The sequence below is a fragment of the Epinephelus lanceolatus genome, chromosome 2, assembly GCF_041903045.1.
Source record: "Epinephelus lanceolatus isolate andai-2023 chromosome 2, ASM4190304v1, whole genome shotgun sequence".
In the NCBI taxonomy this organism is placed as follows: domain Eukaryota; kingdom Metazoa; phylum Chordata; class Actinopteri; order Perciformes; family Serranidae; genus Epinephelus; species Epinephelus lanceolatus.
Window position 1 is genome coordinate 48,783,920 of NC_135735.1, and position 25,217 is coordinate 48,809,136.

Consider the following 25,217-nt stretch of genomic DNA (forward strand, 5'->3'; position numbering starts at 1 on the left):
CTGCTAGGTTTGGGAGGGCGGTAGATGATGGTGATGACTAGGGAAGTGGGACCAGACAGTTTGAGGGCAACTTGTTCAAAGGACTGAGCAGGAGGTATGGAGATTGAGGAGATTTTAAAGCCAGCCGCCAGTGTGGAGCCAGCCACGATGATCCCAGAGGCAGGGCAGCTGGAGCGGGGAGACGGCACACCAGCAGCTGCCGAGGCATCGGGGACCGTGGGGCTGTCGGAGCGGGAAGCCGTGGGGACGCCATCAGCCGCAGGTGTAGGACCAGCTACCCCAGACGTGGAGCCACCTGAGCCCGAGGGCGAAGCACCAGTAGCCGCAGATGGAGAGGGGCCAGCGGCCTTTCCAGAGCCAGGTGTTGCACAACCACCAGCAGCCGTGTGCAGAGAGCTAGCGGCGGGGCCTGCCGGCACCAGGTGAAGTATGTGAGTATTTTTATCTCGATACAGTGTTTAAAGTTCTCGTATTGTTTGTTTTTATTTTTTAGGACTTTTCTTTTTATTGACTTTGAAGACAGAATGACTATAAACTACATGAAGTTGACACCATTTGAACGCTTTTCTCAAGCCATTTATTAATTGGGGGTTGCCAACAAGCCATCAATTATATTCTCAACAAATATTTATTGTTCTTCCATTCTATTCATCCAGATTGAGTACATACCCTCACGACTAAATAAATAAACTTTATATATCATTGACTAACATTCTACTTTTGTGTTCAAGTTGAGTGAAATGTTATGTTTTTCTTCTAGGAATCACAGAGAAGTTGGAGAAGTTGGGTTCGCGTTCTCTACATTTTTTACCTTTGTTATTTTGTCAAAATAAATTGTTGAAATTAAAGCCGCTACAAGGAACTTTTAACTGGATATGCAAAAGTCTCTCGTTTCTGCTGATGTCTGTGCATGACCTACAACAGCAAATGAGACCATCGGTGTGAAGATAAGCTATTTCTATATAGTGTCTATCCATACCTTTAGGAAACTTGTGTCCGGGTCCGCACCAGGTCGCTTCCAGGACGAAGCGATTTACGGCACTCAGACGGCACACTGCATCTTACCTAGCTGCTTACATTTATAAATAGTCGCTATTCCTCCTCCTCGACCTGACGTCTGCGGGGAGTTAAAATAGCAGCAATCATCGGGTAAAAGTTCTGTGAAAGCACTGGACTCATCAACAGTCAGCCACATCTCAGTCACACAGAGAAAATCCAATCCTTGGGAAGTCAGGAAATCCTTCAGGATAAACGTTTTGTTCGCTAGCGATTAGGGTTGGGTACCATTCATAATTGAACCGATATGGTACCGGTACCGGTATCTGGAATTCGGTACCGGTACCAAACAGTACCTTATTTCGGTACTTTTTAACCCTATGGGCCCTAGGCCTTTTTGGAGTATTTTTACTGCCTTTACTTTTAAGCTCATATCACAGTCATTATAAAGGCTACATACACATGCTATATCTTTTTTTCAGGACAATCTGGGCTAACCAGATTTGCCATCATTCCATGTCCTTCTATGTGCCTGTATTTTATATTAATTTTTATATCAATAAAAAAACAAATCCATGTGCCTAAATTCTTACATGTATCTCACCATAGCAAGTTGGAAGAAGACATATTCTGCCATATATGAAGAGGGGAGACTCTCTGGAATCTGGCAATATAAGAACCATGATGCTGGGACATTCTGTCACTTCACAGTTGTCCAAAACATGTGGTTTGTGCTAGGCGGACATAATTGCCAGTATTTTTTCATTATTGCAAGAAATTCCATTGACTCATTCACAAGTCAAAAATGTGTTTTATCTGAAAGAAACATACAATATTTACATCTAAGATAATAGAAAAATAGTCAACCAAGTGCAATGATGTCCTCCAAGATAATATTTGTTTTTCAGTTTCAGTTATATATTGGGGGACATTTTGGGCATTGGTGGAGGGGCACGTGTCCCCCTCAATGTATATGGTGACTACTTCCCTGTCAGCATGCATAATTAGGCTACAGTTGTCTGGGTGAGCAAAGGTGAAGTGGCTGGTCTTGTCATACAAAGTTTGATGGAGTGTCAACTGAACAATATGGAGATATTTGCATCTTGAAAGCCAGACTACTAATGTGGATAGACAGGGAGAAACACACGCAAGCCTAAGACGTGGTAAGATACTATGATGAGGAGAGCAGGGGCCGCGGGGCTGGAACACCTCATCCAGGCCGATGATAGGTACCAGCCAGGCGCTGACAGGGACCAGCAAGTGCCGAGAAATAAAGAGGCGAAGCACCGCTCCATACTCAGTCCAAGAAGCCGTGGAAGTGCTCGCCAAACAGGCTTTCATCCTTACCGGCCGACTGCTGCGTTTACCCCGGCGGCAGTGGCGCTTACGCCGGAGAGGTGGAGCTGGGATGCGGCAGAGGTGAGCTGGGATCCCCGATAGAAGCGGGGGCAAAGTTTTCCTGTCTTGCTGTTTCATTCATCTCCAAAACAAACACATGCGTGAGCCAGGTAAGCATCTTTTCGACAATACGTGCTAGAGCTCATGGGAAATGTAGGCTTCATTCCAGCAAAACAGTACCGCTTTTGTCCACAGGGTCGCCAAAATCAACTCAAAATGAAAGTTCCTTGTAGGGGCTTTAAACAAATTATTCTTGAGTGGTGGTGGTGCTGCCGATGGTGCTGGTGGGAGCATGAGAGGACAGACAATAGGATTCTCCACCTACTATGTGACAGTGGATGTGAAGGACGTCAACGAGGTTCCAGTCTTTTTTTCCCAGTCAATTTTTTCCTGACCTACTGTTGACTATTTTTTCCTTTGGTACTCATTTGCATAATATTATAAAATTATAATAAATTTTTTTTTAATTTTTTTTATTTTATTTTATTTTTTTATTATTATAAAATTTGCAAAATACTCTCAACACAAACAGACACATACAGTACAGATAGGCAACTGAAGGCTACAATATGATACATCAAGCCATAAGACATGAAACACAGCATAGGTGAATAAATAGATCAGAAATATATATTTTTTAAAAATAAAATTAAAAAAGATGGTGAAGTACTGGATGTTCTCTATAGAAATGTAATTGTAGAGAGAGGGCTTGTCAGAAGGGAAAAATAGTCAAGTAATGTGCTAAGTTCTGTTAGTAACAATTAGAGTAATTAAAATAGTTGACATAATTGCTAATACAACAAATATAAATGTTAATTGAAATCAGTTATGTTTATTATCTATAAGATAGGCTTCAGTCAAAAAGTATACAGTTGTTGCCATGGTGAAATAATGTGCCCTCACATCAATAATCACCTGTCACCACCAAGAGTTGCTACAGATATGATTCTACATTTGCATTTATGTTTATACATGAAAGCATTTACGTGTGTTCAAATAAACATGTGTGTAGTATATTAAAAATAAACATAAAAGCCGAGTTTGCAGTACTATGGATGCAGAGCCCTTCTGAAATTGACCTATGACTAAGCCACGCCCCCCTCCACTAACTCGGACAAACTTTCAACATTCAGTAACCGGCGCTATGGCAGGTGTCACAGTACACGGCATTTTGCAGGAAGGAATTGATGATTTTTGGGGACATAAAGATCAGATGTCATTGAGAAGTAACCAAAAGGGCCTAAACTATGCACTGGATGGATATTCATCATTTTATTGGTGAGAAGGTCGATGAAAAGCTTAAATTACAAGCCAAAATTTACAGGTCACAGTGTACGCTTGTGAACCGCATCTCTTTGCCGTCGCCATCACAGACAACAAGATAAAGTGCCACTGAAGTTAAGGTTTTTGGCTCAGAATATGAGAAAAGGATAATGGCCTTTTTACCATCTTTACCAAGAGTGTCTCTCCGTTAGTTTGGTGCTACAGTATTTACATTGATTGACTGTTTTTAAACTTCAAATCTCCGAAAAAGCTCATAAAACCGAACAAAACAGACTTTCTGCAATGCATTTCAATGAACGTCCAGGCAGAGAATGTCCAAGTGTATGGAAATGGCTATATGCACTGTGACTGGCTCATCGCGTTTGAGGGCGGGACTTAGCCATAGGTCAATTCCGACTTTTCCTGAATGAACCACAGTGACATGTTAGATGTGGGCGGGGCTCGACGCCTGACGTACGTGATTGACGTCTGATGCATGTGACATGGGCGGGACTGGATACTTAGCCCCGCCTTCCTGCAGACTGTAGCCGTTAGTAGTTGGTTCGCTCTGATTCAGTTCAGTTCCCACACACTAAATCAACCCGGCCGAAGGTATCAAACAAGGAATAATGAAACGTAAAGTAACCCCCGGTTGCTTTTGCCAACTCACGGGATCGTAGGTCAATGCCGTAACGCTCCGGCATTGTTTCGGGCGTGGAGACTCCATAGGATCCCTTGATATATCCGTGGCGGCGAATCCGAGGTGAGGCCGGTGGCTGGATGGATGTTATTCCACAGGAAAACGCACCTATTTCGCAGACTTTGAACAGTGTAAAATGCCGTGGTAGGCCGAATATGTAGAGGACTTCCTGCTCGTTCCTCACTTGCCGCCAGCGTCTTTCGCCACACTGCCAGGAGCGGCATAATGTAGGGGCCGGTCTACCTGGACTCAGCTGATCGGAGCCATCCCACTGGCCAATAGCACCGATGGGTGTGTCTGGAGGTGAGCAAGCCATCAGCTGAAAACCACCGTATTATAAAAATATATATTTATAAAATATACATGATCGCCACAACACATATATGCACATTATGATCTCCATGAAGTAGAAAATAAAGTTTTGTCTCCAGGTAATTATAATTTCGATATTTAGGCTCTAATCACTGCGAGACACTAGTAGAGGAGTTTTGTTCTTGGCTTACATGAATTGAATGACTGACGTGGTGAAAGATTATTCATTATCATAAGGAATTATAAAAACTCACATTTGTCAAGCATGGCTTTATCTTACTGTCCTCGATTAATACTTGTGGAGACATATGATATAATTTCATACGCAAGTAACATAAGGATCAAGTTCATAGACAGCATTAGCTAGCTAGCGCGCTAGCAAGTTGATAATACTTCCACATTAAATTACCTATATTATATGGGGACGTCTCCAACTACTACTACTAATCAAGGTCAGTAAGCAAAATCCATGCTTTACAAACATGAGTTTCACAATTCTTATGATGATTTATCTTTACCAAGCAAATAATTATATAGGCCGAACACCAGGGCAGGAATTTCACAAGGGCCACAAGGGCTATGGCCCTTGAAAAAAAATATCTGCCCAAAGGCCACAGTGGCCTTGATGCCCCGCCCGCACTGCCCCAGGTGATTTTGCTTCTCCTCTGCCTCTTTCCTGTCAACACAGCTTTGACACCTGCGTCTTTTCGGAAAAAAAATGCAATGACATTATGGATTCTTATTGGGCAACATCAAATGAGACGATGCATACATCACCAGTGGGGGGTTTGATTCGAGCCTCGCATGAACCACTGGACGGGCTGTAACGACGGTTTGACACCAATCTATCACCGGCGAACCAGGAGACTTCATCAAACGCCCAGGCAGGGATCGGTACCGAGACCCAGTATTAAACAACCCAAGCCAAGTTTAATCAACACCGTAATAACAGTAAGCTCCAGCATTATCGGCGTTACTTTTTAAAGTTTCGGTTTCATGTATCATCATTCTGCAGTGGTGGGGCCGCGGTGCAGATGACGGGAATGTAACTTCAAGATTAGGCTACTTTGGTTAACGACAATTTGTTACTGTGAGTAAGTGCAATAAAACCTCTGCCAGCCAAGCCAATACTTTATCAATACATGTGATCAGCATGTAGAATATTTAAATCTGCTCTGTCCACAGTCTCTCATTCACCGCTATTATGATTTATGATCGCGGTCGACACAAGCACATCGCGCTTGTGGTGCTAACAACAAAGTGTTAAAGACAAACTAAAATGAAAGCTGTCTGTATTTATATTCCAGTATATAATGGAATATTTATATTCCAGTGAGATATTATTGGGTTTTAAATAGTGACTTTGTTGTTTTAAACATGACTGTTGCTGCCATGGACTGTATGTAACTATATCATACTTGCCAACTCTCGCGATTGACGCGGGAGACTCCCAATTTTTAACCCTATCTCCCGCGATGCTCCAGGTCAGTAATTTCTCCCGCTAATCTCCCGATTTTACAGTGAAGGAAACAAGTAATATTGTGGGGGATATTTGTCGCAGTATCTGGTATCCCTGGCCTGCCTGCGCGCATGAGGTAAGCCGGTGACGTGACTCAGTCACTCGCTGGAGGCAGTGATACGCCAAGTAGCGTTGATACTGCCGGAAAAGAGGAAGAAGAAGAAGAAGAAGAAGAAGTCACTCGCTGGTTTCTGTCTTCCACTCAGTTCAGCGCCCAGACAGAGATGGCTAGAGAAAGAGAGACACCTGACACCAGGGCCCCCATCCAGAAACTGTGTCTCATCTGTTTTGGAAATGTCATTTCTCTAGTAAATTATGGAAAGATGTTGTTTAATTTATTAATGACATGGTTTACAAGGACTTTGTATTATTGTATGAGCATGTTTTATTTGGTTTTTACCCCAATCATAGGAAATTGCATGAAAAAGCGTATATGATAAATCTACTGCTCATTCTAACCTAAATTTCTAAATTTCATATACAAGTGCAAATTTTTAGACAGAAGACCCCTGTTCACTGTTTTTTACAAAGAGTTTGAACAGTACTTAGAATCTATTAAATCCTCTACCAATAATAAGACCTTACAAACAATTAATGTTTGTGTCAAACTTAAAATCTGTATTTGAACACAGTTTATGTGGTGCTGGATTGTGATGTGATGCTTGATCTGATGCTTGGACTGACTGCTGGACTTTGGTCTGAATATCCCTTGAATACTTGTTTTTCCTTTTATTTTCTATTTTATTTTCTATTTTATTTATTTATTTTTCTTTTTTTTAAAATCCTTTCTGTGTCATGACCCCCTGGCTTATTTTGTTGAATGCACTCTGAAATTACACGATGGCTACTGTGTGCATTTGTAAATGATGTGCAACATGTTCAATAAAAACTCTCCTCGTCATCCTCCGCTTATCCAGGTCCGGGTCGCGGGGGCAGCAGCCTCAGCAAAGAAGCCCAGACAGTCCTCTCCCCAGCCACCTCTGTCAGCTCTTCTGAGGGAACCCCGAGGCATTCCCAGGCCAGCCGGGCGATGTAATCCCTCCAGTGTGTCCTGGGCCGGCCCCGAGGTCTCCTCCTGGTTGGACATGCCCGAAACACCTCCCAAGGGAGGCATTTGGGAGGCATCCTTACCAGATGCCCGAACTACCTCAATTGGCTCCTCTTGATGTGGAGGAGCAGCGGCTCTACTCCGAGTCCCTCCCGGATGTGCGAGCTCCTCACCCTATCTCTAAGGCTGAGCCCAGCCACCCTTCTTTCGGTCACTACCCAAAGCTCGTGACCATAGGTGAGGGTTGGAACGTAGATCAACCGGTAAACCGAGAGCTTCGCTTTCTGGCTAAGCTCCCTCTTCACCACAACAGACCGGTTAAGCGTCCACATCACTGCTGATGCCGCCCCAATCCGCCTGTCAATCTCCCGCTCCATCCTACCCCCACTCGTGAACAAGATCCCGAGATACTTAAACTCCTCCACCTGAGGCAGGACCTCCCCCCTGACCTGGAGTGGGCAATCCACCCTTTTCCACCTGAGGACCATGGCCTCAGACTTGGAGGTGCTGATTCTCATCCCAGCCGCTTCACACTCGGCTGCGAACCGTCCCAGCGAGAGCTGGAGGTCACTGTTCGATGGAGCTAGGAGGACCACGTCATCCGCAAATAGCAGGGACGAGATCCTCCCGTCACCGAACCTGACACCCTCCACCCCTTGGCTGTGCCTAGAAATTCTGTCTATGAAAGTTATGAACAGAACCGGTGACAAAGGGCAGCCCTGGCAGAGTCCAACCCTCACCGGGAACAGGTCGGACTTACTGCCAGCCACGCGAAACAGACTCGTGCTCCTTCGGTACAGGGACTGGATGGCCCTTAGCAAAGGGCCACCAACCCCATACTCCCGGAGCACCCCCCCCCGCAGGATGCCCCTGGGGACATGGTCGTAAGCCTTCTCCAAATCCACAAAACAAATGTGGACTGGTTGGGCGAACTCCCATGCCCCCTCCAGCACCCTGGCGAGGGTAAAGAGCTGGTCCAGGGCGAATCTCATCCACCCCTGGGGCTCCGCCGCCTCAGAGTTGCTTCACTACCTCAGCGACTTCTGCCCCAGAAATTGGACGACCCGCCCCCGAGACCCCTGGCTCTGTTTCCTCACTGGAATACGTGTTGGTGGGATTGAGGAGCTCCTCAAAGTATTCCTTCCACCGCCCGACAATGTCCCCAGTTGACGTCAGCAGCTCCCCGCCCCCACTGTAAACAGTTGCCGCCTCCCCCCCCCGAGGTGCCGGACGGTTTGCCAGAACCTCTTTGGAGCCGATCGATAGTCTTTCTCCATGGCCTCACCGAACTCCTCCCACGCCCGAGTTTTTGCCTCCGTGACTGCTGCTGCTGCGCTCCGCTTGGCCCGCCGGTACCCGTCAGCTGCTTCTGGAGAGCCACAGACCAACCATGCCCTGTAGGCCTCCTTCTTCAGCCTGACGGCTCCCCTCACCTCTGGTGTCCACCAGCGGGTTCGGGGGTTACTGCCGCGACTGGCCCCCGCGGCCTTGCGGCCACAGCTCATAACAGCTGCCTCGACAATGGCAGAGCGGAACAAGGCCCATTCGGACTCAATGTCCCCCTCCACCCTCGGGACGCTGTCGAAGATCTCCCGGAGGTGGGAGTTGAAGATCATCTTGACAGGTTCTTCCGCCAGGCGTTCCCAGCAGACCCTCACTGCTCGTTTGGGCCTGCCAGGTCTGCGCGGCGTCCTCCCCTGCCACCTGATCCAACTCACCACCAGGTGGTGATCAGTTGACAGCTCTGCTCCTCTCTTCACCCGAGTGTCCAGAACATATGGTCGCAGGTCAAATGATACGACTACAAAGTCAATCATTGACCTGCGACCTAGGCTGTCCTGGTGCCACGTGCACTGATGGACATCTTTATGCTCGAACATGGTGTTAGTTATGGGCAAACTGCGACCTGCACAGAAGTCCAATAACTGCACACCACTCGGGTTCAGATCGGGCAGGCCATTCTTCCCAATCACGCCCCTCCAGGTCCTGCTGTCATTGCCCACGTGAGCGTTGAAGTCCCCCAGCAGAACAATGGAGTCCCCGGTCGGGGCACTGTCCAGCACCCGTTCCAGGGACTCCAAAAAGGGCGGGTACTCTGAACTGCTGTTCGGCACATAAGCGCAGACAACAATCAGGACCCGTTCCCCGACCCGAAGGCACAGGGACACAACCCTTTTGTCCACTGGGGTGAACCCCAACGTACAGGCAGAGAGTCTGGGGGCTATCAAAAAACCCACCCCAGCCCGCCGCCTCTCACCCAGAGCAACTCCAGCAAAGGAGAGAGTCCAACCCCTCTCAAGGACTTGGGTTCCAGAGCCGGAACTATGTGTCGATGTGAGGCCGACTATAGCTAGCCGGTAGCACTCAACCTCTTCCACAAGCTCCAGCTCCTTCCCCGCCAGAGAGGTGACATTCCATGTCCCAAGAACCAACTTCGGTAGCCGAGGATCGGACCTCCAAGGCCCCCACCTTGGTCTGCTGCCCAATCCACACTGCACCGAACCCTTCTGGATCCCTCTGCGGGTGGTGGGCCTGCAGGGGGACGAGCCCATGTAGCTGGTTCGGGCTGGGCCCGGCCGGACCCCATGGGCAAAGGCCCGGCCACCAGGCGCTCGTCCACGGGCCCCAGCCCCAGGCCTGGCTCCAGGGCGGGGCCCCGGTAACCCTCCGGGCCGGGTACGCCAACTCTTGTTATTTTTCGTCATGAAGGGTCTTCTGACCCTTGCAGATTTGAAATGAAATAGGTTTTTATTCCTGCTATTGTGCTTCAGTCACTTTTGTATGAATTTAATGGCCAGTGGAGCCATGTATTCAGGTGTTTGCAATTAGATAAGTAGGACAGGGCCTTTGTTTTAAAACGAGGTTTGGGTTGAGTCTAGGAAATGACACCTATCTTGTGAGCCATTCAGTTTTAGCCTTGAGCTCTTACATTGGGTTGGAAACCTGCAGTATTGAATCAATAACAAACAATATATTTTTGCTTTAATACTTTATTCCTTTAAAAAATATATAAAGTAAGGAAGTATGAGTTTTAATTGTATTTTATTCTCCTATAGACCAACATCACAACATTTCGGGAGGGCACATGCCCGGAGCTCACTGAATTGGGAGTGGACACTTTTCAGTGCCCATTGTGCCAGACGGTAGGGCCATACCATGCCCTAATTCCCCATTTACAAGGCCACCAGTGGTCAGTTGTTAAATATAGAGGTAAGTCCAACCACGGGTATTGATAAGATTTTGTTAATACCAATGCCATTATCGATTCCCCTTATTGATCTGATTCTTCTGTCAATTATGTTATTGATTTATGGTCAGTTTTCTGTGCGGGGAAACTTAACTGTTCTATTGTCACTGTTAATCTTTTGGCTTGCTTTATACAGTCTGGAGGCTGCACTGCCCTGCACTTGAGTTCTTCCTTTGTTGATCAGCATCAGATGATATTGGTTCAAAATTCAATTTGTTGTTGATTTTCAACTGGAAGTGGTTCTCAATTTCCCATCCCTAATTGTTATGCTGCACGATAATTAGAGATTACCATGTAGCATGATAATACTTTTAATTGGTATCATATGTCCCCAAGCTCATCAATTACTCTCATCACTGCCCAGGCATCTGATCATGAACAAAAAAGGCAGAACTCAACTGTGGGGCAGTGCAGCCTCCAGACTGTCTATAGCAAGCTAAATGATCATCAGTGACAATAAAAGAACAGTTAAGTTCTTGGACAATGTGAAACAAATGGAGGTAAGGGGTGTTCTTTTAGCAACTGTCTAATGGGAGACCAACAGTCTCATATATTGAAAAGTCATCATTTAAAGGGTGCTCTGTGCCAGATGTATCTAACTGCATACATTGATATTTCTTAAATTAGCAAAGCTAAGGAGTCCATGTGTTTTTTATCTGGTTGTTCCTTCTCTAGGTAATGCTGCTAATCCATGCGTGATATTGCCATCGGACCACAAATGGGCACCTTGGATTGGACCACACACAAGGGCAAGCAACTTGTCATTAAACATAGAATACCAGAAGGGTCAAGGCAGCAAGCGGGCAAACCCTGCAGACAAAACTGAGATGGATATATCTGAGGACAGATTGATCAACGAAATAATGAACTTGAAGGTGAGATTAGCAGTGATGCTTTGGATTACAGCCCGCAACGTACAGCGTAATTACTCCGGAGTCAGGGTGTAATGTTTTGTGCTAATGGTGTACCTGTACAGTACATACCAATACGTATATGTAGGTACAGGGGAACAAGATGTAAAGTTATGGAATAAAGGGATAACAATTCAGGAACTTACAAGGTACTTGTACTGTAGTCATTTTTTAACTACCGGGTACGTATTTTATCATTACAGTGTATGCATGACCTACTGAACAATAATCTGGCACTTTGGGAGGTATTAGGAATAATTTATCCTGTAACTACCAGGTACGTATTCTATAACTAAGGGGTATGCAGGCTGTAATCCAAAGCGTTACCAGATTAGTTTCTAGATTTTACCCTGAAATGGTCACATTTATTACGTGCATATTTGTGCATAACAAAAAACGCCTGAGTATAAGCAATACTTTGAATGTAATTTATGCTAGCATCTTTGCATTAAAGCTTATGTGGCTGTTCAAATATTTGCCCATGTTTTTACAGGTTGATGCGGTATGAAACCTGGTCAAACAGTGTGGCCTTGGAGTCAACGGGTTCCAAAATGGATCTTGTCATCAGGTTGAAAGACCAGATGAAAAGCTGCAGTGCTTTTGATGAGGTCTTTCAAAAAGTATGGGGTGCATCTGGTAAGTTTATCAAAACACAAAAATACAAATCTGAGATTTTTGCTCACAATTACATTTATTTAATATAACACATCTTTAACACTATCGAAGTGAAACATGATTTAAACCAAACACTTCTAAATATTTTTCCATCTCATATTTTTTTTCTTTCTTTGTTTCTTATTAAGGTGGCTGGGCAGTGATAATGTGCCCCTGTGGAATCATTAATTCTACCAAGTTCAATGTGAGGGCTGAAAGTCCACGGGACTACTGTGATATGTTGCTATCATTTAAGCACTTTCCTAATGTAGTCATATATGATTTTACAAGAGGTTTGGCCACGCACACAAACCTGTGTGAACCAGTAAAAATCCCCTTTAGGCCAAATGAAGGCAGACTCGCTGATGCCATGCCAGAAAACCTTCAGTCTGCACAGAAAGGTGATCTGAAAGTAAACCTGCCATGGCTGAAGGTTAAAAAGGAGCATGCAGACAGCAACGCACACCCCTCTACAGGTTCAGCTGAACACTGTGCTCTCTATGACATTTTCCATGAGGCCAACACCAGTGATGCAAAAGACTGCTTGAGGAAAATTGCTCTGGTACCCAAACTGCATGGCTGGGTGAATTCTCAGGTAGCAGAGCAGTTGTTCTCCAAAATGAGAAGGAATAACTATTTTCTAAATATGATGTCTCTGGGGAGCCATATTTTTCTCATGCGCTCTATCATTCATCATCACAACACCATGTTGAATGAGAAGACCCTGGCTGACATTCATAAAATCTCATCAGCAGACATCACACTGGATTCATCTGGAAAGGCCATAATGGGTGTGTAATAAAAAAAAAAAAAGGTAATAATGTATTGTATGCACTGCTATATTTATGTTTAAATTATTACATTTTCTAGCAAATACGCTTTTTCTGAGCAAAACTTCACTTCCAGCACATCCCAAAGGTAATTTTTGGAATGCCATCTATATAATTGGTTTTGTTAGACAAACATGTCTCGTGAACAAGGCATGATGATGTTATACCTTTTACTACAGTGCAATTGTTCAGGGAAATGTGAGGCCATGACAATCATTTCATGGCTAAAGCCCCGCAGAGCCTCATGGAGTGTAAAGGGTCATCATCCGCTTTAGGAGCAGCTGGCAAACAGATATTTCTGCATACTGTCATTATTGTTAACAACTTTTTTTTTGATAAATTGTTAATGTCCATGCTTTTTTTTCGTTTTCCTGTTTATTTATACCTGTTACCCTAGATCAATTATGTCCTTGATGTCACAAGACCTGGAAATAAGCTCATCATCAAAGACGGACCAACTTGCCTTTCCAGAAGTGACATCTTGACTATGGGACTTCAGAGAGAAATGGACGAAATGGTACTTAACAACTGTACATTTTACTGATGAAAGCATGTTTTCATGTTTTCAAAATCATTAAGAATTCATAGTATGATGCTGTTTGTAAACTACATCAACAGGTAGGAATGAGTGCCTCAGGCTTGTCCGGGAGATGGCAAATATGCAGGTTGGTTTAAAAAAAAAAAAAAATATATGTAAGACATTTAATACTGACCAAGATTAAGTGACTAGATGAAAAGGGAATTTCTAGGCTTGCATGCATTACATAGATGTATTGATAGGTGATACTGAGCCATATGCTTTAAGGTTTTCTAGCACTTACAAAATCTTGGTATGCTTTCAATCTACAGGGAAGGGATGTTTTTGTTGCAGACCTGCATGTCACCCCAACAAGGCTCCCTCCCACCAACTGCGATCCCCTGCTCCATTTCCCAGTAATTAAACAACATAAATAGTCATTTTGTGAAAAGTTTTTGCTGGTCCTAAATACTATGCATCAAGGATAATTTAATGCAAGGATAATTCAAACACTAAGCTAAATAAAATGTCTCTTAGCCTTGCAACACTATTATTATTTTTCAAGTGTTAATAAAGCAGCACATTTTTTAACAGAAAGATGCTGACCAGAAAGATGCCCTCATCATCCCCCTGTGGATTCCAGGGCATTTTCTTCTGAATGTAAAGACATTATACCATTTGAGATACTGTATACAGAACATAATTTTGTGAGTGGCATACAATGTCAACACAACATGTGAAGACATATGTCGTGGATGATGATGTCTGTGTTTTAACCTTCAAGTCATTTGTGAGTTTGCTGTGGCTTTTTGCTTATTGTACAGACTGTGTATTTTCTACAGGTAATGAGGCCACTCCAGAAAGAAATTTTCTTTCTGGATTCCCATTATTTCAGAAGAGCAGATGGTTTCTCCAGTCAGGCCTACAGGAATCTGTTGAGGTTGCTAGTGTTGTGTGTTCTGGCGGTCACGTTACCCTGACCTGCCAATGTTTCGAAAAATTTCCAAACATACAAGTTCAGTCAGGAGGTAATGTGACAATAAATGCACCAAGCACTGAAAGATTGTTATAGGGTCAGACAAGATTTGCTTCTAGAGAGCTAGAAATGGACTCAAATAGACAAATTGTCAGTGCAATCAAAAGGAAAGGGGGACAGAAAGAAATCCTCCTTGTTGAACTTTAGGAAATGATCAATATTTACCTATTTGCATGGTCCAGTTCTTGGACATGTTCCCTCTTCTGTGGATTACAGATTTTGATACTGTTCATATTGTGACATACCATCAGCTTTTAATTTTTCTCCCCAACAGAATCATAGCAGTGTATACTTTTTATGTTTTACATTGCTGCGTTTTTTGTTACTCAGAGGTGTTGCACAGCAGATTGCTGTGGGAGCCTGGACGGAGAAGACTGCTCTGGATTTGGAGGTATTGCCTGCAATATCACTATCAAATTGATTAGTAATTATCTACTATTCGTTAACTGTAACTGTCCATCATACAGGATGTTCCTAAGCAGACACATGGCAATGATTATGGTGTCTTCATGGTAATGGTGAGGGAGAGTAATGTCATATAAAGTAATGTGGCACATGATTGTTTTTTTTTCTTTCTTTGTTTTGATAATTATTTTTAATTGCAGCTGTAAGCCAAGAATTATTTCACTCTTAAGTCAATTCTTAGGAGTAATTCTGAGAAGCTTGATAAATACGGGCCCAGATAAATACAAGTTTACCAAATTTTGTTCCAGAAGCTGGAAGTAGTGATTTAACAATACATTGGATGATATGTAGTATTTTCCATGGCTCCAATACAATTCAAGGACGATGTTTGGCTCATGTAGAGCGATACAACACAATTCAATGACTTGAAATCAATACAGTAACTTTTTTTGAAAAAAATTTAAACCAGTGTTACTATGAAGTAAATAAATGGATTGTGGACAGTGCTCTGTTTTCTATCTATGCAGTATGTCATGTCTTTTGTAATATACAATTTATTGTAATGACAACAATATCCTCATCTACACTACATATTTCAGTGTAAATGTGTGCCCACTTTTTCACTGAGTAGTCAGCTGTCAGTTATTACCTTTGTCTTACATGTATTGATTTATATAATTAATCATCACTACAGTATGCCTGGTACATTGCCATGGATGCTTGCTTTCCTAAAAAAAAATTGGAAAAATTGAAAAAATTATATCACTACATTTTTTTTATACTATAAAAAATGTATCCTTATCGAGTAACTGTGCTCTTTATTAGGATGACATGTGTCTCCTGAGAAGATGGTGGTGTATTGTCCTATTAGAAAACCTTGGGCTGGAAGGGTACGCTGCAGGGCTTCCTGAAAGATAACTCGATTTTTAATTTAATTATTAAAAACACTTTATGGTAACACTTATCTCTTGATTCTGGGTCATGAAAATGTATGTTAATTACAGGTACGGAAGGAAGTTTGCCCATTTTACAGAAGAAGGAAAGGCAACCCTTCGTGACAATGTACCACCGGTATTCAGGATCACACGAAAAAGAAAACACGAAAGCAGCACCATGGTCAGTGAAGACCTGACACAGTATCCATCACTCCTGCCTGTTTGAAAATAGGTCACCACTCAAATAGCTATTAAACGAACATTTATAGCACACGATGCAATATGTTTTGGATGGTACTGTGTTATTATACAGTTACATTCAAAATTATTGCACCCCCACTGCAGAATCGGTGTATTAGTAAAATTAACAAACTTTCAGCAGTTGGCAATAAACAAATCAAACATGAACAATTTAAATGGATTCAAGAATACATCTGTCATTTTTGCAATAAATGTATTTGTATGTCACTCAGGCACATTTCTGTCATGCACTTAAACGTCACTGTTGACAAATCTCTAGCCAGTACAGTTATTTGAAGTGATATCTAAAGCACACCTGATATAACTATTGAAGCTAAATTGCATCAGGTGTACAACACCAGTTTTGCAAATGTGTACTCTTATGAGGGTTTCCATTGAGGGGATTGAATGATTTTGAGACAGCAGTAGTCATAAAACGTGGGATTTTGTGTCAAATTTTGAAAAATCCACAATTATCATTTGTTGTCTTGAGCTTTTCCAATGTTTTTTGGTTGATTTGTTTATTGTAACAAGCAGAAAGATTGTACATTTTGTCAATAAACCTAATTTGCAATGGGGGTGCAATAATTTTAAGTGCAAATGTCAATCCTCCCTGGATCCCCATAAAACAAACTGACACAATTATGGTTTGCTTTCTGCAGAGTCCACAGGACACCGACCCTGCCACCGACCACATTTACAGTAAGAGGCCTTACAGCTTTTCACCCAGAGACCAGGTTAATGTGAGTGAAGATTATTGCATGAGAACAACATATCCAGTGTTTACAGCTGTGCACTAAGTCATGTCTTTGTGTGTCTTGATGAAGGACAATAATGACAGCATGGACCAACATGATGTGGTCACCACAACCAGAGACGTTGGGATCCTGAGTGAAGACGCATCTTTTGACAGGCTTGTGGTAAGGACATGCAAAGGATCAAGAAACAGCAAATCTTATTTAATATACTTAACCAGAATAATTACGTTTAACATCTGAATGCTGTTTAATCAAATTTTAGGAAAGGAAGAGTCACTAGTGACCTTCTTGTAACGTTCATCACTCAGGATAACAGCCTACTCCAACATCTTGAAGTGAGTTTGAAAATGAAATTTGAGTCACATACTGTAACTAATTTTGGTCAAAACATGATAAATGAATGATTTAAGTGAAACATTTTCTGTTAGCCTAGTGTTTGTACATTTATTTTGAGCATCCTCCCAAAATACAGTACAGGCCAAAAGTTTGGACACACCTTCTCATTCAATGCGTTTTCTTTATTTTCATGACTATTTACATTGTAGATTCTCACTGAAGGCATCAAAACTATGAATGAACACATGTGGAGTTATGTACTTAACAAAAAAAGGTGAAATAACTGAAAACATGTTTTATATTCTAGTTTCTTCAAAATAGCCACCCTTTGCTCTGATTACTGCTTTGCACACTCTTGGCATTCTCTCCATGAGCTTCAAGAGGTAGTCACCTGAAATGGTTTTCCAACAGTCTTGAAGGAGTTCCCAGAGGTGTTTAGCACTTGTTGGCCCCTTTGCCTTCACTCTGCGGTCCAGCTCACCCCAAACCATCCCGATTGGGTTCAGGTCCGGTGACTGTGGAGGCCAGGTCATCTGCCGCAGCACTCCATCACTCTCCTTCTTGGTCAAATAGCCCTTACACAGCCTGGAGGTGTGTTTGGGGTCATTGTCCTGTTGAAAAATAAATGATTGTCCAACTAAACGCAAACCGGATGGGATGGCATGTCGCTGCAGGATGCTGTGGTAGCCATGCTGGTTCAGTGTGCCTTCAGTTTTGAATAAATCCCCAACAGTGTCACCAGCAAAACACCCCCACACCATCACACCTCCTCCTCCATGCTTCACAGTGGGAACCAGGCATGTGGAATCCATCCATTCACCTTTTCTGCGTCTCACAAAGACACAGCGGTTGGAACCAAAGATCTCAAATTTGGACTCATCAGACCAAAGCACAGATTTCCACTGGTCTAATGTCCTTTCCTTGTGTTTCTTGGTCCAAACAAATCTCTTCTGCTTGTTGCCTCTCCTTAGCAGTGGTTTCCTAGCAGCTATTTGACCATGAAGGCCTGATTGGCGCAGTCTCCTCTTAACAGTTGTTCTAGAGATGGGTCTGCTGCTAGAACTCTGTGTGGCATTCATCTGGTCTCTGATCTGAGCTGCTGTTAACTTGCGATTTCTGAGGCTGGTGACTCGGATGAACTTATCCTCAGAAGCAGAGGTGACTCTTGGTCTTCCTTTCCTGGGTCGGTCCTCATGTGTGCCAGTTTCGTTGTAGCGCTTGATGGTTTTTGCGACTCCACTTGGGGACACATTTAAAGTTTTTGCAATTTTCTGGACTGACTGACCTTCATTTCTTAAAGTAATGATGGCCACTCGTTTTTCTTTAGTTAGCTGATTGGTTCTTGCCATAATATGAATTTTAACAGTTGTCCAATAGGGCTGTCGGCTGTGTATTAACCTGACTTCTGCACAACACAACTGATGGTCCCAACCCCATTGATAAAGCAAGAAATTCCACTAATTAACCCTGATAAGGCACACCTGTGAAGTGGAAACCATTTCAGGTGACTACCTCTTGAAGCTCATGGAGAGAATGCCAAGAGTGTGCAAAGCAGTAATCAGAGCAAAGGGTGGCTATTTTGAAGAAACTAGAATATAAAACATGTTTTCAGTTATTTCACCTTTTTTTGTTAAGTACATAACTCCACATGTGTTCATTCATAGTTTTGATGCCTTCAGTGAGAATCTACAATGTAAATAGTCATGAAAATAAAGAAAACGCATTGAATGAGAAGGTGTGTCCAAACTTTTGGCCTGTACTGTATATGTTTACAGGCGGTCATCGCAGGAAAAGTTACATCCTCCTGGGCAACATCAAAGGGCAGGGTGATAATTTTCTTTGAGGAGGATGAGCAGCTGGACAGAGTGCTGGGCTTCTTGACAAGCCTGGTTGAAGCACAGACAACCAGATGTCACAATCAAGTGGCATTTGTTATGGATGTGCTTCTGCCAGAGGTAAATTATGAAACTTTTTTATTTATCATATTAACATATTTTGTATTATTATTATTATTATTATTATTATTATTATTATTGTCAGTCTTTAACTTATGGTTAATATCTTGTTAACTGCAACATGACAGACTACTTTAATGTCTAAATGAAAGATGTCCTTTTGTTCACCTCATGACACAGGCAACAGTCCACGCCCTTTCAGCTGTCCATGCATTTTCCATTGACAGAGCCATGGAAATGTATAAATGTGGACTGCAGTATGACTTGAGGTATGCTACATACATAAGGAGAGTGCTAATACCTATATGTATTTTTTTACATTGTTTATGACAGCCTCTCAGTGTGAATTTCCTTTTACTAATTGCTATTTTCTTCCATTTTGTCTCATCAGTGAGAAACGGCTGTTGGCTCATTACATGGAAAAAAACATGAGCAAGGAGGCACTACAGCAACTACAAAAATATGCTGAAAAACTCAGAAGAGCTCTGGACTCTGAGGAGTTTTTGAAGAGGCTGTAGTATCTATGTATGTAGGATGAATAAAAAGAAGTCTAAAGTCTAGAATCATAAATATGTTGTGGAGGTGAGTGTGGTCGGGGCACGGCTGCAGGAGAGAGAGAGAGGTGGAGAGCGCTCAGGAGAGGAGAGCCAGGTGAGTGATTGACAGAGCTGGCACTCAGTTACTAATCACTCATTCCCTTTAAATGCAGTAGCGGCTGGACCTCGGATGGCAGAAGCATGAGAGACGCACTGGAGAGCAGACTGAGAGCAGGGGAGCAGTACGGGAGCAGGAGAACAGGAGGAAAAGACGAGACGCACAAGCCGCGTTCGGCCCCGGGCTGCATGATTGTGTGGTGGGGTTAAAAAAAAATAAAAGAACCCTAAACCCCAGTACTGTGTGTGTGTGGTTCGTACTCACGGTAGCCTGGAAGAGGGTTACATATGTGAAATGAGAATGGTTTTTTTATTGACCATAAAAGTTGTTGCTGGCTGTTTCATTTGTCTCAACTTTTGTGTTTTAAGGTACATATTTTAATGACTTGTGTATGGTCATATTTATAAATAAATAAATACATTTTATTTGTGTCAAAGGGCCAGCAATCTTTTCTGTTAACCAATAAGAAATCATCACCTTAGAGTGATATTTATGGCATCTAATGTGGTAGGCCAAGCTCTGTGACAGTGTGGCTTTTAGAAAAACGGCCGGTGGAAACAACGTATTTTAATTGAAATAACTACTACTAATTATTATTATTGTAAATATTTTATTTTATTGAGTTTAAAATAACCTTGTGCACATACATTAGTCACTTATATTAAAAAAAATTAAAAGATGCATGCACCAGATTTAGCAGTCCTATATAATCTTTTTATTTACATTACTTTCTATTTTTGTATTAATTTATTGTTTCAAGTGCATTGTTTGCATTGAAAGGCATTTAATGTTGTGAATCAACCGTTAAAGTTGTTAAAATTGCTCCCATTATTGCTTTGTTTCTTTTCTGTTTGCTTTCTAAGTGCTCTGGGCCTCCACAGCCACCGTAGTGTTGTATGGGAATGTTTTGTAAGGGGCGTGTTTTGTAGGGGGCGTGGTTTGTAGCGGCTCTGGCTTTGCTCTGGCTGCAGCTCAAGTGCAGCGCACCGAAATTCTCACATGAGCCGGAGCACTTCCGTTCACATCAGACACGCATTTCTCCACGCTGGCCGACAAGTGGTTCTGCTCCCAGCTGTTGTCTCCGTCACCCGGCTTGACACATTCGCTCGCGGCTCGCGCAGAAAATAGACCAGACGCCGAAACGATGGAGCCACGGAGCTGCGCGACGCGGCGCAGCCGGTGTGGATGACACAATCGGTTAACACGTTCACCGAAAGGAAACTTGCTTCGCTTCTCAGCGCTTCGAGGCTATTCGCAGCGCTGCCGCGGGCGGTGTGGCCTTGCCGTGACACTCCTCCGAGGGTGGCACAGTCAGTGACACACACTTTTTAATTTGATGTGCAATAAATACTGCATACTAAATGCATTGCAGTGTAACCGCCTTATTATTTAGCCTTCTGGTACTCATTTCAACAATTAAAACTGCTAATTTTTTCATTCATTGCATGGTAAACAGAATCATTTATTGAATATCAAAGAAACAACATTTCAGTTTCCTTCATCAGGTTTAAAATACAAGGCAAGAAATGACGACAATTATATGCACACCCTGCGAAGGAACCTTGTTCCTTGGGCCGATACACCGATGAAAAAAATCTCCCTATTTTTCACAACCCAATGTTGGCAAGTATGCTATATCCTGTGTAACTGACCTATATGGAAAGCATCAGGAGGTGAGGTGTGTGCATGTGTGTGTGTGGAGGAGAGGAGAGAGGGAGATGCTGGTAGAGAGATAGTGTGTGTTGTTAGATACTGTTAATGGCCCAGTTGAAATGGTAGCCTAATTGAATAGCCCTGCTGTAGTTTGTTTGTTAGCTATCTAACAACACATCAGAAATAATTGTAAGCTGGTCTTGTTCAGTGAATCAGTTTATCATGTACACTCAAAAAATATTTAGGCCTAATATTTAAGATTGTTTGCTTATAAATACATGAACCCGGTTGTTCTATATTTAAAACACATTGGGTTTATTAGTGCTATTAAATAAATCACATTATTACTTATTATACTCATTATTATTACTTGAGCTTGTTTTATTTATTCATTTCACAGATAGTTATACATCGTTAGTCCTTAAATTCATTATGAACGTGGACTTAAGATCATTGTTTTATTTTATGGCCTTGCTGCCCTGGCTTTTGGCCTTTGTGCCCTCAAAAAATTGACAACACGAAAGGCCAAGTGGCCTTGCCCCTAAAATGACGAAATTCCAGGCCTGCCTAACACACTCCTCTACTGAGCATTGAGCAGCAGTGATTATGGCCTAATTATTGAGATTGTAATTAACTGGAGACAAAACTTTTTTCTACTACATGTAGATCATAAACCCATGGATATAAAAATGACTCATTGGATTCCGTTGAGAAACATAAATGTTATAGTGCTTTTTTCATTTCATTTGGGGCTCACACCACTGTTCCTCTCTGCCACTAGGTCGGCACCGCAGTTTACAAACATCTAGCCTTTAGAATTTCGATATTTAGGTTGCTGGACATGCAGTAGAGGAGTGTGTGTCAGGCTTACATGAACTGAATTACGTGATTTAAAATAATTCATTATCACGAGGAATCGTAAAAACTCACATCTGTTTGACATGGATTTAACTTATTTTATTTGGTGAAATACTTATGGAGACATCCCTATATAATAACTTAGCTGCTTATTTACTTTTTGATTATAACAGAATATAGTTACTTTTACCACTGCTCATTGTAGAGAGGCCATGGTAAGAAAACCTGTTCCTTCTTAATGTTATATAATGTGTGTATGAAGTGGTTCCTGTCTGCATTGTGGCACAGGAAAATGAAATGCTTGCTAACATTTGCCCACTAGCTATGTTAGCAGCGCTAGCTACATTAGCTATGACTAATGCTGGCAGCCATAAGCAAACATCTGTGGTCCATTTAAGCAATATTACATGAGCGGGTGTGCTTAAGCATCATTTGTGGCATGACACTGATACGGTCCGTACGAGGTCCGCTAATGTAATATTGCGATTATACAACAAGTTATCAACAAAATAAAATATAATCACAATGTATTCATGCTGAGGGGCAATTAGCTCAAAATAAAACACTTTTGCAACTGTTGTCTCCATTTCCATGGAAATACATGGCGTCTGACTAATAACTGGAAAAAAATCAGTCACGTCAGCAGACTCCTATATGCAATGAAACCCTGTTCACTACTCCAGCAAATTGGTTGAACCATATAACGACTAGCAACAGACCTGTTTTCTAGTCCCTGTTGAGTCCGCCAGCCAACATGAGCCTAATACTGTCTAGAGACTGCTGGGTTTCCCAAACTAAATAAATACCCCATACACAAAACTGCTTTGCTAGCTCAGTCTTGTTACAACTACGATATCTGTTGATTTTTTTTCCATACAGATTTACCTACATCCATAAACTTAACATGTTTTTTTAAAGCTAGTAGTAGTAACACCTCCCTGAGACCGCCCTGAGAACACCCTCCCCGAGAACACACTCAAGTCATCAAACAGTGTTGGGGGTAACTGGGGGTAGCCTATAAGGACAGCCAACATAGCATCTTCAAGGCTTCACTCATTCCCTCTAAATGAAGGGACACAAAATAAAAAAGTTCCACACAAATGTGTTTTTAATGGTCCAACGTTTTGTATACAAGGTGAAAAGGCCAAATCAAAAGTAAAGGGTAAAGTAACGAAGTTACTTTCCTAAATGACTAACCAGTAAAGTAATTTCATTACAATTTAAAGAAGTAACTGGTAACTTGTAACTGAGTATTTTTTGGAGTAACTTCCCCCAACACTGTCATCAAAACAAGTGGATAGGCTTTGTAGCATTTGTTAAAGATGAATGCACAAACTGTTCTTGCTTAGGAACACAAGCATGTCTGCCTTTTCTGGTAGTATGCGAGAGCGTTCTGAGCTCAGTGTGTGACTCTGGCCTCTGACTGAATCAGCTGCTCTGATATCACTTTCTCCTTGAGCCGGTCCCAGACAGCATTGCCTTGTACATGGTGTTTAAACCATGGGTCGAATGCAATAGCCTCCTCTAGAAAGTTTTTGACATCCTCACTCTGGTGCCGCTGGGAGAGGTTGTCCCAGATGGCGTTCTTGATGTGCTTGACAAACACAGTGTCTTCCTCTAGAACACTGAGAAGAAATGAACTGCGGCCACTGATAGCACCTTGAATTGCACTTCACTTGCACCCGCAGTTTGCTTCGTCTTAACGTCCTATTCACAAAGGATATTGCACTAATGATACACCAGCGCAAACACGCCCACAAAGTTTGGCAGCTGAGTGCAGTTTGCCCCTGATTTGCCCCTGATTGCAATTAGCCACATGGCAAAGTATAAATGCTGGCTTTGCGCCAAGAACACCGTGGCAGAACAATGGCAGACTTTGTTTGGCAAAACACTGAATACTGTATCCCCTCATGTAGTGATGTCTGCTGGTGAGTCAGTCTAACAGTGTCGGATGGGTTGAGGCTGTGGATTTAACCAAGTTTGACCACTTTATCACTATTCCCTCTCACTTGTAACTTTTTTCGATATCTTTTGAATTTAATATGAATTATGGAACCGTTTTCGTTCATGTTTGTTTCCCCCATTTCGTAAAATAAATTATTTAAAGTTGTTTTTAAAGTGCGTGACAGAAGTGCGTTTTGAGAACAACCGCAGACTGTCACCTGTTCAACGCATCAATATCTTCGGATGCCATTAAAGTAATAATGATTATAATAATAATGTCAAAATATTATTTACAGACTGATTTAACAGACGATCACTGCTGCCATGATCACTGGAAAGTCTGGACGAGAGGCTTCCACAGAGGAGCGCCCAGTTTGCACCAGCTTTCTAAAGACGTTATTTACTTCACTCAAACTGCGTGTGGCTATTAGCGCTGGTGTTAGTGAATTAGACGTTGTTTATCAATGAGGCTCATTTCCATAGAAAGGGTCAATTTTTGCGTCAAATATATGCATATTACCTCATTTAAATATGTGCAAATAACACCAGAGCACCGAGACGCAATCTGCTTGGCAGCGCAGTTAGTGGAGCATTTCACCCTCTGCGCGTGCTTTGTGAATTAGACGGTATCTGTTTACTCCATTTTTACCGGTTTAGCGGCCCAATCCTTTTGTGAATTCGGCCCTGAAATGCTTTTCCAGCATTTGAAGAATGGGTAAGATTTGGCTGCGCGTGGCAGTGTGGATGTGTACAACACTCTCATTGGCTGGATGAACATCTCGCAATTTTGAAAATCATCATCAGACAGCCGAGCAAGACAGTCCCTTTCCATCGGCTTTCTAACACGTGGATCCAAGCTGGCTGCTTGAATGGCTGGATATTGTTCATGAAACCATTTGACCATCATGTGCTGAGGCAGACCTAAGACACAAACAAGAAAAATCATACGAAATTATAATATTATATATAGAAAAAAAAGCAGTTTCTACACTTATCCTGTTTTTTATATTATACCATATATATTATACAATGTACATTAGGCTCCTTT

The 25,217-nt window shown here is 42.4% G+C and overlaps 3 long non-coding RNA genes across 4 annotated transcripts; all 3 read left to right on the forward strand.

Moving 5' to 3' along the window:
- The first annotated feature begins 13,173 nt into the window (after nt 1-13,173).
- Nucleotides 13,174-14,488, forward strand: LOC144459356 (uncharacterized). Its single transcript, XR_013488327.1, has 4 exons — nt 13,174-13,395; nt 13,497-13,543; nt 13,728-13,811; nt 13,990-14,488. It is a non-coding gene; the product is annotated as an uncharacterized LOC144459356 (long non-coding RNA).
- A 1,068-nt stretch (nt 14,489-15,556) lies between these two features.
- Nucleotides 15,557-16,937, forward strand: LOC144459357 (uncharacterized). The gene is made up of 4 exons (XR_013488329.1): nt 15,557-15,726; nt 15,841-15,952; nt 16,674-16,754; nt 16,839-16,937. It is a non-coding gene; the product is annotated as an uncharacterized LOC144459357 (long non-coding RNA).
- A 99-nt stretch (nt 16,938-17,036) lies between these two features.
- LOC144459359 (uncharacterized) lies at nt 17,037-19,963 on the forward strand. Of its 2 annotated transcripts, XR_013488331.1 has the most exons (5): nt 17,037-17,104; nt 18,881-19,060; nt 19,241-19,329; nt 19,452-19,585; nt 19,770-19,963. It is a non-coding gene; the product is annotated as an uncharacterized LOC144459359 (long non-coding RNA). The 2 variants fall into 2 exon arrangements; XR_013488330.1 differs by having other exon boundaries at nt 19,452-19,963.
- Nucleotides 19,964-25,217: the final 5,254 nt, after the last annotated feature.